We start from the raw sequence: 19346 nt of genomic DNA, 5'->3' as shown, positions 1-19346 counted from the left end.
GGATTAAACAAAAAAATTAATAAAAAAAATAAAGATATGTCTTACTTAACACTGTAAACCCGGATAAGTTCAGAATACTCAAAATATTTGTGGAAACTGATTACCTCAAACTTTTATAGTGGTAATATAATTTGACTAAACACATTTAATTTCTGCATACTAAATTACAGTGATTCACTGATGCTTATTAAAATTGAATTCCACTTATTCTTTACTCAAATAATTGTGCACAACTTGTACTGAGAGAAATCGACTCAAAAAAAAAAAAAAAAGTAATTGTGCTAGACTCAAATACTAATGGAAACTCACTCGACAAAAACTACTAGTAAACTTACAATGTACAAAATGCCCATTTTCAGATAGGAGTCCTCAAAAATACAAATACAACTCCATTATTACAATTCAAGTTCTCTTTATTATCTTCTCACATCTTCCATCATTTCTACATTTAACAGACAAAATAAGGCACATCTTCAACAAAGCTGAATAGACCAAGTAATTAACTGCTTGATCAGATATTAACCAGCAACAATTATTATAATCAATTTGTTTTCCTCCTTTTTTGCAGTAATGTTGAACATTCTCTATTTTCAGAATCTTAATGAGATTTTTTGGGGTCATGTGATAACTTGAATCTCTTGAGCTAAATAAAACTTCCTTTTACTACTTACTTTACTGTGTTTTGTGGAAAGAGTGATTCTGCATAATTTTATTCCACCAGCAGCACTTTTATTTAAATAATATAAAAGGGAGCTTTAAATGTGGAGTTTTATGGAATCATAAGCAAATAAAGATGGCTAATAAAGATTGTTTAAAATAAGAAGTTCCACACTATGCAAACTGTTAAGTCAGGTAGACGAGGTAATGGAACAATAAAGGTTTCTGCAGACTTTGACATGGTCTTTAAAAGTAAGGAATAATAAAATAAATTAAAAATAAATAAAATAAAGAGTTCTGTGTCTTTTTGGTGACTTTATAAAACATATCCTACTGCTGATGGATAAACTCAGGGGAGCAGACAGAGAGGCGGGGAAAGACTGTGTATTTTCAATGAGAGACCAGAGGTAAAGGTGTGTGTGTGTGATTGAGTACAGGGAGAAGTCGAGGCAGGCGCAAAGCAGGTACATTTACAAATAATTAGTATAGAGAATAATAAGTGATGTCACCCAGTGAGTGAGTGAGTGAGTGAGTGAGTGAGTGAGTGCCTCCCTCATCTTGTGGACCTCTTCACAGCTGGCCTGAACGGCCAGTTCAGAAGTGCTTTCAGGAGTTTGTACATAAGTTACATTAACATTTAACTGATGCTTTTAGTCAAACATACTTACAATAACTATATGTGTAAGAGGTCGCACGCCCCTGAAGGAACTAGGGCTAAAGTGTTCTGCTCAGAGACACATTGGTGGATGTGTCACAATGGGGAATTAAACCCGGGTCTCTCACACAAAAGGCATGCGTCTTATCCACTGTACCATCACCACCCTCAGAGAAATCGACAAATCTATCCACAGCCACCTTTCACTTCGGCTGAAGCGGACTGCACCAGGTCAGTGTACACAGTGAGGAGTGTCAACAGTGTCTGGTTCACCTTTGCACTGCAAAATACAAACAATCCAATTATGAGGACAATTATAAAAGAAAGCTAGCACTGCATGCTCATCAGTGCCCCCCCCCCCACACACTCACACACTTAATAGCATATTTTATTATTTTTTCAAAGCCTGTCTTGATACAATACTCACATGCCAAAATGTTAAGTTACTGGTGGCTGTTCTGTCTATACTGACTAACGCTTTCTTAATCTGACTCAACTTTAAGAGAACGAGGAAAAAATTCTGAAGTTCATTAGAAGATATGAGACTTCAGCAGTTTGACTTAGACAAGCCACAAAACATATCAATTTTAGAAGTTAGCCTTTATGTGTTTACTTGCTGAGCTGCATCAGTGGGATACTTCCTTCCAAACAGTAAACCTACACAATGACCTAACAACAATATCCATTTAATTTTTTTTAACTAGACTGCTTAAGCCTTATTTAGCTTCAGCTAAACTTAGCCTCATAAAATCTTGTGTCCTCATACGGGGAATTTAGGTTTTGAGATCCATGCACCATATACTTTATTCTGCTCAACTTAGACCTATAGTTCTCCTTAGTGGGCACATGCCAGCCACGTTCTGAAGTCTGTTTCTTTGTTACACATTGGGTACTCATACTCATTTTTTCTAAAAGTATGCCCTGTTCAAAAACAATGCTACTAATATAAATACACAGAATCAAACCCCAGTGGTCTGTACTACGAAGAGAGTTCAACCTACTCAGAGTTAACTCGGGGTTATCAGGAAAGCTCTGACTGCCACACTGGAGTTAAACGGTACTACGAAGATGGATACGATGTTTAGTTCAGTCGGTGTTAACCCAGTGTTAACTTAATTGGAGTTGGTGCGCGTTCGCATCAAAGGGGTGTGTTCGGCCGTACAGGCAGAGTTTTTTTCGCAACGACGCATGCTCCGTATTTCTCTAGAGGAATGCACGTTGGCAGTGTCAGGAAATTATGAATGTAAAGACAAGTTAACGGCTTAATATCGTGGCGGACGACAAAGCCAGGGAGGCTTGTTGGCATCGCATTGAGTAAATTTGTAGCCCAATTATCTAGGTACATTAGGTACACCTGCACATAAGGTCCAATGTAATAAAAATTTTTTTTTTAAAAATCCGTAAAAAGTAATAATCCGAGACAGAATTTAATTTCCAAGATTAATCTACAAGTAAAAGACTTGAATATTCTCTGACATTATAGTCACAGATTTATGAGAGAAACTTCACTTTGCAAGGATGCAACATCACACACACCAACTTATATCCAACTTTACTGCTGCTTCAAGCCGTCAGAGATCTGGAAGTTAAACTCCTTGCTCCATTGTCTTGTGGAAATTAAAAAATGGCTAAGTGAAAACTCCCTGCAGCTAAATGCAGACAAAACAGAAACATTAATCATTGCCCCTGAGGATGCAATTCCAGGAATTAAACAATACTTGGGTGATTTAGGCCAGTCTGCTAAGCAAAGTCTTAGAAATTTGGGAGTTGTCCTGGACAAAGACATGTCGTTAGTGCAGCACTGCAAGCAGCTGACGAGAAACTGCTTCTTTCAATTAAGGAAAATCTCAAAACTTAGAAATATAGTTTCAAGAAATGATTTGGAGCTAATCATTCACGCCTTTGTGTCGTCGCGGTTAGACTATTGTAATAGTTTATTTTTATGCCTAAACCAGAAGGAGCTCTCTCGACTGCAATTAGTACAAAACTCTGCAGCCAGAATTTTAACACGTACTAATAGGAGGTCTCACATATCACCAATCCTAAAAGAACTTCATTGGCTACCAGTGTCTTATAGGATAAATTTTAAAATTTTGGTTTTAGTTTTCAGAGCTTTACATGGCCAGGCTCCACCCTATATTAGTGACCTGATTCAGCGTTATACCCCTGTGCGTGCTCTGAGGTCTGTGGATCAGAACCTGCTGACGGTTCCACGCACTCGCTACCGTACTAGAGGTGACCGATCTTTTCAGGCTGTTGCCCCTAGGTTGTGGAATGACCTTCCACCATCTATGCGCTCTTCTGATTCTGTTGATGCCTTCAAATGCAGACTAAAGATTTCACATTTATTTCTTCAGGCTTTCAATTAGCTACTTGTGGGTATTTACACTCCGAGGTCCTCCCGGTGGAGGAAAGCAGACCAGTTGCTGTTGTGTTTCGGGTCTCCCAAGGCTGGGCTCCCCGCTTCTGAACACACGATCAGCAAAAGCATACAGGCGCAGCATTGGCCACGTCCGTACCATGGCATCCAGCCCTAGCGGGGCTGGGGGCGAAAGGGAGAACCACAGGGGACAGTGCGAAGTCTCTCGAGATGCAAACAAGTCCACGTTATGGGTCCGAACCTGTCGCATAATAACTCCAACACCTGGGGGTGGAGTCTCCATTCCCCGGGCCTCAGCCCCCGTCTCGACAGCAGGTCTGCTCCCTGGTTCTGGGTCCCAGGACCAGGGATGTATCCTTATGTATTCTTTCATCTCTTTAAACCTGTCAGTTGCTAGAAGAGGTATTTGAGTTGGTTTTCCATATTACATTTCATCTTACTTGTCGTTGATAGACATTTCTGTGAGTACACTGAGTAGGCCTACTTACATTGCAGGTTTTGAAGACGTCAGTCATCTGCTAGCAGGTTCACTTGGAGGCCACGGAGGGTGGCATCCCATGTGTACCTCATATTGTTCCTAGACTGACAATCAAAATAATAATTATTATACAGATATTTTACAGCACATCAAGCCATAAAGTGTAACAGTTCTACCAATGTAATTCTAAAATAATAATAATAATAATAATAATAATAATAATAATAACAACAACAACAACAACAACTCCATCCAGCTGCAACTACTAAAGACAAGTCAAATTTAAACAAACACAGTGACTCAAACAAAAGAAGAAATAGAAGCCAACTATAACCTTAAACATCACAATAGAAAGAAGAGATGTGGAAGCCAGTGCAGTAGGGCTGGACCCAAATATTTGACTATTCCTTCATTGGGTTGGTATGCGGTTTTCAATTTTGGGATGCGGAGATTTGCACAAGCGCCTACAGTTCTGTCCCGCACAATGCTGCACACACACCAGCTTGCACCGCCCTTTTCAGTTTCTTTCTTGCTGTATCATACAGTGACACACACATACAGGCTGCTATCTGTCTGCTTTCAACTTTCATTGTCAGCCGTACGTTTTACTGCCCAAAAAACACGTTTTGAACTTTTTCATCCACGATTCTTTGGGAACAACCGCAGGTGTGCTGCTTGTGGAGAAGGCTTATAGTCTCTCTCTGTTTGCTTGCAACTGGCAGTAGACCGTATGGCGACCAATCATGGATGGAGTTGGTCTCTTAGACGGATAGAAAAATAAAAAGTCATGCTCAGCACATAAAATCTGAGCGAAATTGTTGATTTTCTGTCTTGGTTTATGTGTTCAGGGCAGCCCAAGAATTTAAAAATAAGATTGTAAATGGATTTTAAAGTGATTATGTACCAGAAAACGTACAAAAATGAATGCAAATGAGAAATGACAATTGAAAATAAATGGCTCTATCCATCACAAGACAATATCATAATCAAATTTCACTATTATAGTACAGAGGTCCCAATCTGTATTGACTGACCATTATGTGATCAACATTGTTGCTACGGCAAAGGCAATCTTAAACTCACTTGAAGGTCATAAATCCGGAGGATCTCTGCAGGGCGTCTGCTCTCTTGGCCTTCTGCCTGTACAGGGCAATCAGTTGTGGTGTGTATCTCTCAAGCTCCAGTAGAATTGGTTGCATAGGTTCAACATTTGTAAACACATAAATGTATGCAGATTAATGGTTTCCAACTTGGGCCTCAACAGAAAAACATAATGAATCAATTACTTGTTTTAAGCAGGATGGCTGACAAAAAGAATATAGTTTTTACCACTGCATTGACAAGAAAAGAAAATGTAGGGTCATCCTGCAATTTTTTTTTTAACTAACTTGTTCTTTAACCTAACATTTTGCTGCATCAAAGTGAAATATTATGTGGCTATGAATTGAGCTGTGGGCCACCTTGACACCGCTACTCACACCAGTGCGCAGCCACCTAAACACAGCAGAATACACACATCAAACACCACACAATAAAACTAAGTTAAGCATGCGCACACAGCTGTCATACACACCACCACATGCAGTGAAGGGGAAAGGGGTTCTCAAAATCCTCCACCCTGTCTGTCTGGCACAACACTTAAAAGAAGGGGAAATAATGGCCAACAAGCTGAGGGAACTCACACAGCCAAAACAGAGAAAACGGCCACACCCTCAGCAGACCTTAGCAGTTGGCAAAAACATTCACAGGGGCCCATTCACCTATAACAAATCTAATAAAATAAGATTCCACATTAAAAAAAAAAAATAAAAAAAAAATAGCAGTTGATCAGGCAGGCAAAACAGCAGTGGCTATACAACCCTAAAATTACAAGAATTTAATTAGTTCAGTTATTTAACACATACTACAAAAACATACCTGCTAAATACCTGACAAATGATATTTACCTCAAACAATGCAGTAAATAGTCAGCCCAGCTTTGACACCACCTCATTTACGGATCAGACGTTTAGGCCTACTGCAATGTAAATCATGTTATCAAAGGCACACAAACTACTAAACTTGCATAGCTCTACTAGATAGCATATTTGTATCTCAGGGTTATCAACCACCAATGCCTTATCTGCGGTGAACTTTAACACAACAGGCTCTTCAGCCGACAAGGTCTGGACAACAGGTGGCTTAAAATGCCTGTGATGAAAACAAATTAAAACATTGTCAGCCTTGACATGACTTCTACAAGACATACCTGCTCTCTAGCCACACTGGAACACAATGCCTACAGAGAGATCCTGAGTGTTCGCTATAAATCAACTCTTAAGGAGGCAAAGGTGTGTGCCTGCTTCTGGAGAGACAGGGGGTGGAGCTTTATTGAGAGGCTGCAACAGACCATGGCCTTACTAGGCTGAAAGCCTGCCTATTACATACATATTCATTATAAAATCTCACAGTCACAGCTGGACTAATGAACTTTTCTAAAACAGTACAATATCCCCCCTGCATCTCAAATCTTAAATAAAAACTGAACATTCCTCACCAACTTTCATTACCACAGTGGAAAATTTTTCCTTTACAAATACATAGTACAGCCACTTCAGATGAGGCAACTTGTGTCTGCAATTGAAGGGCTGAGGGGTTTATTAGGTTCACTGCTGATAAAATGAAACATTCAGCCATACATCAACACTATTTAAGGATACAATCTTACCCGAAATGTCTTTGAAGCTTGAGGAAACTCATTTGAGTGAAGTGTAGGACTAAATCTCAAGTATCAGTCTTAGTACTGATTCACGACACTTTGCTGTGCCTCAAAAAGGATTTTGGATGACGATGTAGCCAAGGACCAATCACATCAAAGAGATTTCCTTATTTAAGAATATTCTCAGATAAATTCACATTGAATGGTGAAACTCCTAAGAGGAGTTTATATTCAACACACATTTAACAATAAAGAATTTTCAAGATAATACATCATAATATAGGCCTACACATTAATAAATGACTACTGGCAACTCCTAACCACTTGAGAGATCTCTAGATGTCTTTTGGGAATTTTGCTTCTTTTGAATATGTGGCTCTTCAGCTGAATTCCTCTTCTCAAGCTATTTTTCTAAATATCTACAGGCCCCCTAAATACTGTGCAAACTTTTTTGATGACTTTGGTGAACTGCTGTCTATAATCTGTATCGACTTTGACTGTGTGGTTATTGTTGGTGATTTTAACATCCATGTTGTCAACCCCCAGGACAGAGGGACTAAAGAACTGTGTTGTGTTCTTGATAATTATGGACTGACCCAACATGTGACGGAGCGCACACACAATAAGGGGCACACTTTGGACTTAGTCATCTCCAAGGGTCTGGACATTTCCAAGGTTGTGGTGACTGATGTTGCTCTCTCTGATCATTCCTGTGTTTTCTTTGAGAGTGCTGTCTGTGTGCACACAAATGTACAAACAGAGGTAATCACAAAACGGCATATCACTGAAAACACTAGTGAAACATTTATTGAGGCTTTCTCCTCGACACCCACCCTCTCACGGGTCTCAGTCAATGAGCTTGTAGATAATTTCAGAAAAAAATCTTCAGGTTCATTATGACATCTATAAAGAGAGACTTCGCATTTATAATTTAGAACTGAGAAATGCAAGGCGGGCCTTCTTCTCTGACATCATCACCAAAAACACTAATAATGCACATGCCCTGTTTGCTACTGTCGACAGGCTAACCAACCCTCCTGTGTCTGTAGCCTCTGAACTTCTATCCACCAGGGCCTGCAATGAATTTGCCTCCTTCTTCACAGGCAAAATTTAAACAATTAGACAAGCAATCAGTGCCTCCATGTAAGTAACAGGGTATGTCTTGTCCCTGTGTCCACTTAAAAACAATTCATATAGCATGAAACAATTTGATTCTATTAACCATAAAAACCTGGAGGACATAATACAACATCTGAAATCCTCTTTATGTTGCCTTGATATTCTGCCAACAGGTTTTTTCAAAAATGTTTGTAAATGCATGGCCTCAGATCTACTACAAATTGTCAACATGTCTCTCCTCTCCGTTTTTTCCCCCACAGGCCCTGAAAACTGCAGTCATTAAGCCACTCTTAAAAAAGAGCAATCTAGACAGGTCACTAATGAGCAATTATAGGCCAATATCAAATCTCCCATTTTTAAGTAAAATCATTGAAAAGGCTGTTTTTCAACAGCTTAGTGCTTTCTTGGCACTAAATAACTGTTTTGATGTCTTTAGGTCAGGTTTTCAACCACACCACAGCACTGAGACAGCTCTTGTTAAGGTCTTCAATGACATCCATTTAAACACTGACAGTAGCAGAATTTCAGTCTTAATATTACTGGATCTCAGTGCTGCATTCAACACGGTCGACCACAACATATTACTAGACAGACTTGAAAACTGGGTTGGACTTTCTGGCACAGTACTAAAATGGTTTGAATCCAACTTAAAGGACAGGGACTACTTTGTGTCTATAGGTAATCACACATCTGAGCTAGCAAAAATGATATGTGGAGTTTCCCAAGGCTCCATTCTGGCCTCTTTTGTTTAACATTTACATGCTTCCACTGGCTCAGATTATGAAAAACAACAAAATATGTTACCATAATTATGCAGATGACACACAGATGTACATAACCATTTCACAAGGGGACTATGATCCCATACAGGTGCTGAGTAACTGTATTGAGCAGGTCAACGGCTGGATGTGCCAGAATTTTCTTCAATTGAACAAATATAAAACTGAAGTTATTGTTTTTGGAACCAGGGAGGAACGATTGAAAGTCAGCGCTTGACTTCACTCTGTAATGTTAAGAACCACAAATCAAGCCAGAAAGCTTGGTGTAGTCATGGACTCAGACCTGATTCTGAGGAGCCACATTAAGACAATTACATAGTCAGCCTACTATCACCTGAAGAATATATCAAGGATTAAAAGACTTATGTCTCAACAAGACCTGGAAAAACTTATCCATGCATTTATCTTCAGTCGACTCGACTACTGTAACAGTGTCCTTACAGGGCTCCCTAAGAACTCCATCAGTCAGCTGAAGCTGATTGAGAACGCTGCTGCTCGAGTCCTCACTAAGACAAAAAAGGTGGATCACATCACTCCACTTCCGAGGTCTTTACATTGGCTTCCTGTATGTCAAAGAATTGATTTAAAAAATTCTGCTGTTAGTTTATAAAGTAGTAAATGGTTTAGGGCCAAAATACATTTCTGATCTTCTGCTTCATTACAAACCATCCAGACCTCTCAGGTCGTCTGGGGCAGGTTTGCTTTCTGTCCCTAGAGTCAAATCTAAACAAGGAGAGCGTTCAGTTATTATGCTCCGTATATCTGGAACAAACTCCCAGATAACTGCAGGTCTGCTGAAACTGTCAGTTCTTTTAAATTAAGATTTTTACCATTGCTTTCTTTGTTTTTAGCTTTTTACCATTGCTTTTAATTAAATATTTACATGGAGAGAAATGAGTAGGTAATTGAGTGAAAAGATAATGAGAGTGAGATTGAACAGAGTGAAGGAAGTGGTCTTAAATCTCGCACCTGAGGGATTTGCGTGAACCTCTGTCCACCTGTAAACGTGCAAGTGGGTCCAGAATATAACTGGATCAAAGTGGCCTGTGAACAGACATGTCCTGGTTTCTCTGTAGTGTCCGAGGGTTTTTGGAGTTTCAGTGGACCCAAAGATTACTATGGACCCGAGTACAGACTAGCTAGAGAGAGTAGATTAAGTGTACTTCTCTGTTTATTCTCTTTTCAAAATAATTGTAACTCAGTTATTTGCTCAACCCCTCACTCAGTCAGTTTTTATTTTCCATTTAACTAGTTTAACCCTGATTGTACACTGCACTGTAACTTTTATTATATTTTAAAGTGTATATATCCCTATGTTGCTTTTAAACTTTTTTATATTTCCCTGTTGCTTTTATGTTTTATGTAAAGCACTTTGAATTACCTTGTTGTTGAAATGTGCTATACAGATAAACTTGCCTTGCCTTGCCTATAGGTGGTGGTCTTGACAAACTATTGTTTCTTTTAGGTGATGGGTATTAAATGAGCCCCAGGGCTAAATTATTAAAGATTGTAATGTTGGTATTGATAATGTTATTGAGTGTTGTTAGTTTGATGTAATGCTGCAGCATCTGCCTCATACACACCAAGCAAAGTCAGCAGACCTTGGTGCTGAAAGGGCGGTGGGACCAGTAAAGTGAACCAGGTGGAGTGTATTCCACTTATATTACATCTAGTCATTTAACTCATGCTTTTATCCAAAGAGACTTACACTTGCTATATATGTTAAAGGAGGCATGCCTCTGGAACAACTAGGAGTTAAGTGTCTTGCTCAGTGACACAGTGATGGATGTCTCTCAGTTGAAATCGAATGCAGGTCTCTCACACCAAAGGCATGTGTCTTATCCACTGCTCCACAACCAAAAAGTATGCTCATTACTGCATGTAGACTTATTTAGCAAGTTAAGCTTTTGGGTGTAGTTTAATCAAAATCTTACTCGTTATTCACAGATGTGGTAATAACTATGTTCCAAAAAATGTGGAATTTCATGTCTCTTGCAAAACTTTTACATTTTCCAGCCTACGAAAGCATGTTTTAATCCCTACAGATGTTATTTTTATTTCTAAATGTACCTGCTTTGCACCTGCCTTGACTTCTCCCTGCACTCACTCACATACCTCTGGTCTCTCACTGCAAACACACCGGCTTTCCCCGCCTCTCTCTCTCCCTGTCTGTCTCTGAGTTTCTCCATAAGCAGTAGGTTATATTTTATAAAGTTGCAGAAAAGACACAGAACTCGTAATTTTTCTGTATTTCCACCCGTGAACCTTTTTCACGGCAGCAAGTGCACCGAATGCCAGCTCTTAATTACATAGCCTATCAGTGTCATCGTCCATCCCAGTGATTCATTGTTGACATCGTCCAATGCCAGAGTGTGAGTGTGTTCTCTAAATTAAATGGAGTTTGGTACAAACAGTAACTGCATTAGTGTAAAGGGCCGACCAGAATCTCGGTAACGACTCAGGGCTAGTTGGTGAACTTATTTAACTGGCGAGCTAAATAATGGCTAACATGCTAATCAGTTTGGCTAGTGCTAAGTAGGGATGGGGATTGAGACCAAAATTTCTCAATCCCCGAAAATCAATAAGGTCCGAGCTTATCAATACTGCTATCGAGACTAGTGGGTCCTATAATGTAACATTATTTCTCAAGTGTCTCATCTGATTTATCTTGAGACGCAATGGATAAGAAAGCAAATCTTTCTAATGATGGCACTGAAACAGGGTGGGGGCGTTGGCCGTTAATCAGAAGGTTGGCGGTTCAATCCCCAGCTCCTCCAAGCTGTTCTTGGGCAAGATACTGAACCCCGAATTGGCTGTGTGTGAATATTAGTTTCTGTTTGAGCACTAAGGCTCAGTGTATGAATGTGAGTGAATGGTGAATGTGATGTAGTGTAAAAGCGCTTTGAGTGGTCGCAAAGACTAGAAAGGCGCTATACAAATACAGAGCATTTACATTTAAACTGGCCCGGGACTTTTTATCAGGCTGCGGCCTCTGTTGCTCTGTCGGCTCCTACAGCTCCTACACACGTGCAATAAAACCTTCCAGAGTAAAAACACAATACGTTATCAATACACCTATCTGTAAGGTAAATCATTTGTCATCCTGTAGGCTAATGTTAACTTGGCAATTACCCAAATGTTAAACAAGTTAAATGGAAAGCTGTCTGCCTGCAACCTTAAAATTTAGCACATTGTTGTAAACTCAGCTGCTAGCTGAAACAAACAAGCCACTCCTCCTTCTACCAGGTAACGTTACCTGCAGGCAGTGAATAACAGCAGAGGGGAGAAGGAAGAGTAGGAATGATACAGAGTTCTTTCTAAAAGTCACTCAGTATTAATGTTGTAAACATTAATGTTGTTCCCACAACCCGACCCCAGATAAGCAGATGGATGGACATTAATGTTGTTGCTGTAGAAACAGCATTTAGTTGTATTTAAAATATTAAACTCTGATCCTATAAACTTTACAAACAACCAGGCAGTTAATATGCACACTTCAATATATGTGTATTTATTGAGTCAAATGTCAAATCAATATATAACAATGGTATCACACTGAATATTTTCCTCATACCGTGCAGGCCTACCTCATGCCTCATGTCTTACCAAATAACCATCACCAAATAATAAAGTATCGATGGTGGTATTGTTCAAGAATCGGATCGTTAAGCAGTCTCAATAAGGGTATTAATAATAAAAATGAAAAAGCATGAAGGCATGTCAGGAGGACGACGTCTAGCTTCTCTGCTAACTCACCACCTCCTTCTACACCGACACACACAGATCCAGATCTGAACGTTTCTATCTCTGTTGAGTTGATGCAGATGAGACGCTGCGGAGCGTTTAGCTGCTCAACATGATCGTAGCTGTCATCGACTCCACACAGGTAACATCTGATCAGGACTCACCTCTGCAGAACCTTAAGTCTGGTTCTGATCTAGGTTGTGTTCAGTAAGCAAGTCTCTCTCTGTTGCAGCTGCAGGAGCTGATGTGTCACATGATAGGGAGCCTGGTGATGTTCAGGAAGGACTCTGTGCTCAACATCCTCAGTGAGACATTCTGAGGACACCTGTCCTCTTCCACCTCTTCTCGCGGTGGCTTCATGTTCCTGGCTCACAGCATCCCCCTGTAGACCATATCCCCATCCTGCAGCACCTTAAATATAAAGGTGAGTGGTGTCCTGGAAAGGGTCCCTGTCCTCCATTCTGATCAGTCCTGACTCTTTGTTTTTGTGTTCCTAGAACACCCAGAGGCCTTGTCCTGTCTGCTGCTGCTCCGCAGAGAGAAGTACGACAGGAACACACCTGGACATTCCTGGGTCCCCGTTAATGTCCCAGGCCCAGTGAGGAGATGGTAAAGATGGTCCTGAGTCGTCCTTGTCACCCCAAGGACCAGTTCACCACCAGCATCCTGAAGACAAACGGCTGAGGACAGGCTGTGTCTCTGTCCTCAGTCCAGCAGTAAACTGGCTCAGCTCACCCTGGAACAAATCCTGGAGCTCTTGGACAACCTGAGGCTGAGCTTGAGCAACACCAAGAACAGCTGTCAGTACACACAGGCTTATTGATCACTTCAGGAGGGATTGATAACTGATAGCTGATTGTGTATGTTTCTGCCAGTCTTCACTCAGAGCCCAGTGAACACATTTATACTAGTGTTTGGTAGTTCTCATGACAAATAGTAACTTATAAGTAGGTTCAATTTCGCCACATATTTCAGTCACATATTTCTCCTCATTCTTCGAACGACGAGTGAATGTGAGCGAGCATCAGAAAGTGACGGTGAAAGTTAGCGGAGGATAAGATCAGCATTGTCAGGTTTCCAGCTCTGTCCTCTACTGTACATCTCAATAGTTAAATTAAAAAAGGACTGACCACGGAAGAGCTGAGGTTAGTAACGTTACAGCAAATTAGGGATGCAGATTAACATTAGTCCTTAAACTAATGAGATTATTCTTTTGGATTTTGATGTACAAATGAAATGCTTGTAAAACAGAAGGGAGGTGGTTCTCATGTGGCCTATTTATGTTAATGTATAAAGCAGTAAATTAAGACACTAAAGGCAAAAACTGTCCTATCTGTAATGATTCTCAAGTCATGTAATGGTGTTTTCCTGCCATTTTAAGGTGGTGTGGCTTAAAACTGCTTGGTGCTGCGCAATGAACGTAAAATCACTGGAGAGCATCAAAACTAACCAAATTATTTTCCATTATTTTAAGTTTCCCAGATCTAGCGGTTAGAATTCAACCCCACTAGACTTATTTAGCAAGTTTAGCTTTTGGGGTGTAGTTTGTCTCCCTGTCTGCTCCCCTAAGTTTATCCAGTAGCAGTAGGTTAAGTTTTATAAAGTCGACAAAGACTTTCTTTCTGATTTTTCTACCAGTGATCCATTTTTCACGACAGCAGGTCCATTACATGCCAGCTTGTTAATTACATAGCTTATCAATGTCGTCATCCATCCCGGTATTTCATTGTTGACATCTCCGATGCCAATTTTGTAGACATCACTCAACCTTAATTTGAATACAATGATTTACTCTGCAAGTAATTTTGTGGTCTTAAATTTGACCAGGTGAAACCTGCAGAAACCTTGATATTGTTCCATTATCTCGTCTACCTGACTTAACAATTTGCATAGTGTGGGACTTCTTTTAAACAATCTTTATTAGCTATCTTTATTTGGTTATGATTCCATAAAACTCCACATTTAAAGCTCCCTTTTATATTATTTAAGTAAAAGTGCTACTCATGGAATAAAATTATGCAGAGTCGCTTTTTCCACAAAACACAGTAAAGCAGTAAAAGGAAGTTTTATTTATCTCAAGAGACTCAAGTTATAACTTGACACCAAAAAATCTCATTAAGGATCTGCAAATAGGGAATGTTCAAATGTTGTTGCAAAAAAGAACAAAACAAATTGATTATCAAAAATATTGCTGGTTAATTATCTGATCAAGCAGTCAATTACTTAGTCTATTCAGCTTTATGCAGGATGTGCCTTTTGTCAATTGTAGAAATGACAGATGTTTAAGATTTTGATACTAATAAAGGGAACTTGAATTGTAGTAATGAAGTTGTATTTGTATTTTTGAGGACTCCTATCTGAAAATTGACTTTTTGTAAATTTCAAGTTGACTAGTAGTTTTGTTTGAGTTTCCATTAGTATTTGAGTCTAGCACAAATTTTTGAGTAGATTTCCCTCAGAGTACAAGTTGTGCACAATTACACTTATTGAGTAAAGAATTAGTGGAATTTAATTTTAATAAGCATCAGTGAATCAATGCAATTTAGTATGCAGAAATTATATTAAGTTAAGGTTTACTCAAAAATACTATTACCCCTACTATAAAAGTTTGAGGTAATCAGTTTCTACAAATATTTTGAGTATTCTGAACTTATTTGGGTTTACAGTGTAGGGGGCTTTTGTTACCTTTAGACAGAGCCTGGCTAGCTGTTTGTCAAACTAATTGGTTTGCTTTAGTAGCATGGTTGGAACTTAATAGGCCACTGAACTTAACAAGTAATTTCTACTTGCTAATGAAATAAATGGTTTTTAATCTTCCTGCGCTGGTGTTAAATGTTTTAACACTTCACATTTGACTGGGCATTCCAATAGATACAGGTGTGTTAAGGGTAATTTTTCTAGTTTGTCCAGTTTTTGCATCAGATGTAATGCTAAGGGAGAGGGACAGCAGGGTCTAACTATAAGAGACTCATGTATCCTAAAAGATACAGTTGAGGAAAACAAGCTCAGCTTTTGGACATATATACATTAAGAATTTGCCCAGTTGTTAAAAAATTGTAGATGTTAAGATTTTCCTTTACTGTCCATGTTAGCTTAACTCCATGCTGATGAAGATTATGTAATATGATTGAAAGCTCCAGAACAGCTAATAAATGGATCTTGTTTTCTCAAATGCTGTTTCCAAGTTCAATAATGTCTTGGCAACAATACTATACAGTTTCAGTTAAACTTTATTGTTAGACTCAAGGTCCATTAGAAAGACATACAACAACATTACAGACACACATCTATAGCAATTATCATCATCAAAATGTCCCTTAAATTAGTAAGCAAATGAAAGGATGAATCAATGACATTTTGTTCTGACCTCTCAAGTGAGATGAAAAGATGTCCCAGGCAGATACGCAATTGTACAAAGATCTCACTGTACTAAGTCCGTTGCTTTTCCTTCCTAATAAAAATGTCCTATCCAACTATAATGTTTCACAAACAAAACCCTACAAGGAGCCACTGTATGCGCAAAAAAAAGTACTGTTTTAGAATAAATATGAACAATGTTTTGCCCAAATTGTAGGCAGGACAGACTTTTCCTTGCAAGGCAAAGTTAGTGTTAAATGCTTATTCTGTATTCCCGCCACCAGACCACTTTGATGTTCATGCTGTGTTTTATCTTATTGTGGACATTCATTTTTTGGCCACCCTCTGTGGCCCATCACAATTAATTCTTCGACAACACCTTTACACCTCGAACACAGCTTTCATCTCAAGCTTTTGGCTCAATCAGTTCCAGCCACCTATCTGTGTGTTGGTTTTGTGTGTGAGTGTGAAAGGAGAGCAAGCGGCATGCGAGGCAATATTTTCACAGTGTAATTCTTTTGAAGGTAATTCATCCCTGCTTTCAAGGTGTGACAAACTGGATTGTTTCCCATTTTCTGAGACATTTTCAAAATTCATTTTCGAGTGCCACCATATATGCACCGTAGCACTCACTGTGATTGATTTCATCCATGGTTGTGGGGTAATTAAAAACAGTATCCCACTGCAGACATAATGGGTAAATCATTCTATAGACAGGGATGTTTACAGGGTGGAAATTGACTCTCATCCACTAGTACCATACTGCTCAAAGAAGAGCAATGCATAAGTGGGTTGTAAATGCTACAAGATGGGAACAATATGGATGTGAACACCCCCCAACACCCTTGAAGCTGAAGATAAACACCTCAGTTTCACTTCAAATTCATTGTACCAAAGCAGAGAGGCGAGGTAATAGAAAATGTGTCAGTGTCCACTGTAGTGTGATAAATGATCTGCTAATATGAGCAGTTACTGTACAGGATATAATACTGTATATATTGGTGCTAAACAAAGGGAAGACATTTTTATTTTCTTTCAAAGCTACTTAAAGGATATTTTAAGGGGAATTTAGGGAACATTATTTCAGAACATTGAAATATAAATTTATTGGAATCCCAACTAGCTATTTACACCCATAATTTCTTTCAAAATGCTGTTTGCTTTTTCACTTAACTTCTGTAGGCCTATGTCTTTTTTTTCTAAACACCATCCCTTTGTTTTTTATTTGTACAGTACTCCTCAAAAGTGCGCTATGCAGAGAGTCATAAAAATATATAGCAGTTCCAAATGTAGGACATAATTCAGAATGAAAACAGCATATTGTGTCAGTTGTGAATGGCAAATCATCCAAATTCCCCTCCAAACCAACCCAATTCGTGACTTTTCTAAAAATAGCCCATGACACTTCCTCATAAAACAGCACTGTCTAACGCGCGCACAAAACGCATTGTTTGCTAAGAGTATACAAACCACAAATAAAGATGCACGTTAAAACATGATGGCGTTTTAATATTAAAACATGATGTTTGCGCCACTGTTATGTTCAAAGCAAGAAGTAAACGCGAGGGTTTTTGCTGCGTTTCTGAATTCATTTGGAATTGACGTCATTCATCGATTAGCGCAGCTTGCAGGTTGGGGGATCGGGCGCTCCAGCTCATCACGAAGCCTCCTGACACAGTGGTAGGCACTCAGAGTGTGATGCGCTCTCAAGTTCCTTGACTCCTCTGACTGCTGCTGAGGGGGGTGAACATCTGTGAGACTACATTTGGCGCAAGCAATAATAGCCAATGGGGAAAGGTTAGAAAGTCATTTTGAAAAGTTACTGGGACCGTAACTGGATCAAGCGTCTGGATTAAGGTAATTCAGCACTTATTCCCCAAGGTAAGGCACCTTTTCTTTGTCTTTAGTTAGTAGGCTAGTCTTGTAAAGCAGTGTACGTCAAGACGACAGAGGCGAAAACTGACTGAAATATGTGGCGAAATTGAACCTACATATAAGCTACTATTTGTCATGAGAACTACCAAACACTGGTATAAATGTGTTCACCCAGCTAATTTGCGCACATAGACGGAACTTTGTGGATTTCATTTTTCAAAGGGCTGACTTTCTAAATGCCTGACAATTTGTGTATATGTTCGTTTGCATGCATACAAGCGCTCTTATCACTGTAACACTAAGAGTAAGAGGACAGTAAAGGCATCCAAAAGTGAAATTCAAACACAGAACACATAAGTAGAATTCAAAGTGATAGACTGGCCTTTTAAAAATCACTTTTTATTAATCAGTTAAGAATCATTAATCAGCTCTAGTCTAAGTCTTTTAGGGTATCATCTCAGCTTTGAAAAGTTAATACCATGAGTTTTAACTGTGGACATTTTTATTTATTTATTTAACCTTTATTTAACCAGGAAGACCTGGGGGGTGGCCCTTATGCAGGGGTGGCATTGAAGCATGCACACATTTTTAGGGTTACCAAAGTTTTTTATATCAATTGAAATGTCCCCTTTTCATAAAGTGCAAAAACATTACACACATTTTATCTCTATGTCAAAATTTTTTTTAGTTGACGCCACCTATTTTGTCATGTCCCTTATGACTATGAATTCATGATTATTCATTAAAATCCCATTATTTAGCTCCGTACCCTAGTGACCCCTCAACTGCGTTACACAAATCATTCCACCCAACATAAAAATAATGAAGTGATGATTAGGTGATGAGCCCTTATGTCCCCACCACTTTTCATCACAGAGTGACGCCCTTGTTTATAACTACATTTTAGTCATGCACATTGTGATGTTGTGGTCGTCAAGCTTAACGACTCAACCCAGTTACATGAAACAAGCACAGAAAACTATTACTTGTGAAAATTACATTTGTTATTTCAACAATAGATATGATTTCTTAATCTCATGCAGACTTTGTGCTCTCCTGTAATTCACCACATTTAGAGCAGGGGCCATCTTGAGGGAAAGATTCACAACCCCGTCACACTCAACCCCATTACTTTTTGGTTATAACAGGGTAGTGAGACTGGATTGTATTGTGTTTTAACTCTTTAGTTTGAAGTTATCCAATTATTTTAATGAATGATCAACAATATTTGATCAAGAGTCTTACCTACCACATGCATATGTTAAATGTAATAATAATAAAGCTCCTTCTGATTCTGATAATGTCCATGTAAAAGCTGTGTGTTCTGCCTAGAGGCACCTTTCTTTACCACACTGGCAAAGAATGGCTGTATTTGTCAAGGAAAATTAATAAGGCTAATATCCACAAATCTAGTGTATATAATTTGTGTATATTACTTTTTGTGAGTAGCATAAGGGGAACTACAAACTTTAGCTCATTATACAACCCTGTGTTGTAAAATGATAAATAAATCTAACTTGTACACACACATATACTTTGTGGCTATCTTTGTGAGAATTTCCATTGACCTATCCCTAACCCTAACCCTCACAACTAAATGCTTA

At 39.0% G+C, this 19346-nt stretch overlaps 2 long non-coding RNA genes across 2 annotated transcripts; both read right to left on the bottom strand.

Moving 5' to 3' along the window:
* Positions 1 to 968: 968 nt before the first annotated feature.
* On the bottom strand, positions 969 to 4241 carry LOC119887255. Its single transcript, XR_005441640.1, has 3 exons — positions 4181 to 4241; positions 3934 to 4085; positions 969 to 1592 (listed from the first exon to the last, which is right to left on the bottom strand). It is a non-coding gene; the product is annotated as an uncharacterized LOC119887255 (long non-coding RNA).
* LOC119887254 lies at positions 4238 to 6354 on the bottom strand. The gene is made up of 3 exons (XR_005441639.1): positions 6117 to 6354; positions 5254 to 5941; positions 4238 to 4274 (listed from the first exon to the last, which is right to left on the bottom strand). It is a non-coding gene; the product is annotated as an uncharacterized LOC119887254 (long non-coding RNA).
* Between the last annotated feature and the right edge of the window lie 12992 nt (positions 6355 to 19346).

The sequence above is a fragment of the Micropterus salmoides genome, unplaced genomic scaffold (assembly GCF_014851395.1).
Source record: "Micropterus salmoides isolate LMB-PRFRI ecotype aquatic unplaced genomic scaffold, ASM1485139v1 Ms_hic_scaffold_4093, whole genome shotgun sequence".
Classification (NCBI taxonomy): domain Eukaryota; kingdom Metazoa; phylum Chordata; class Actinopteri; order Centrarchiformes; family Centrarchidae; genus Micropterus; species Micropterus salmoides.
Note: the sequence above shows the minus strand (reverse complement) of the source record. Positions and strands in the feature narration are given on the sequence as shown.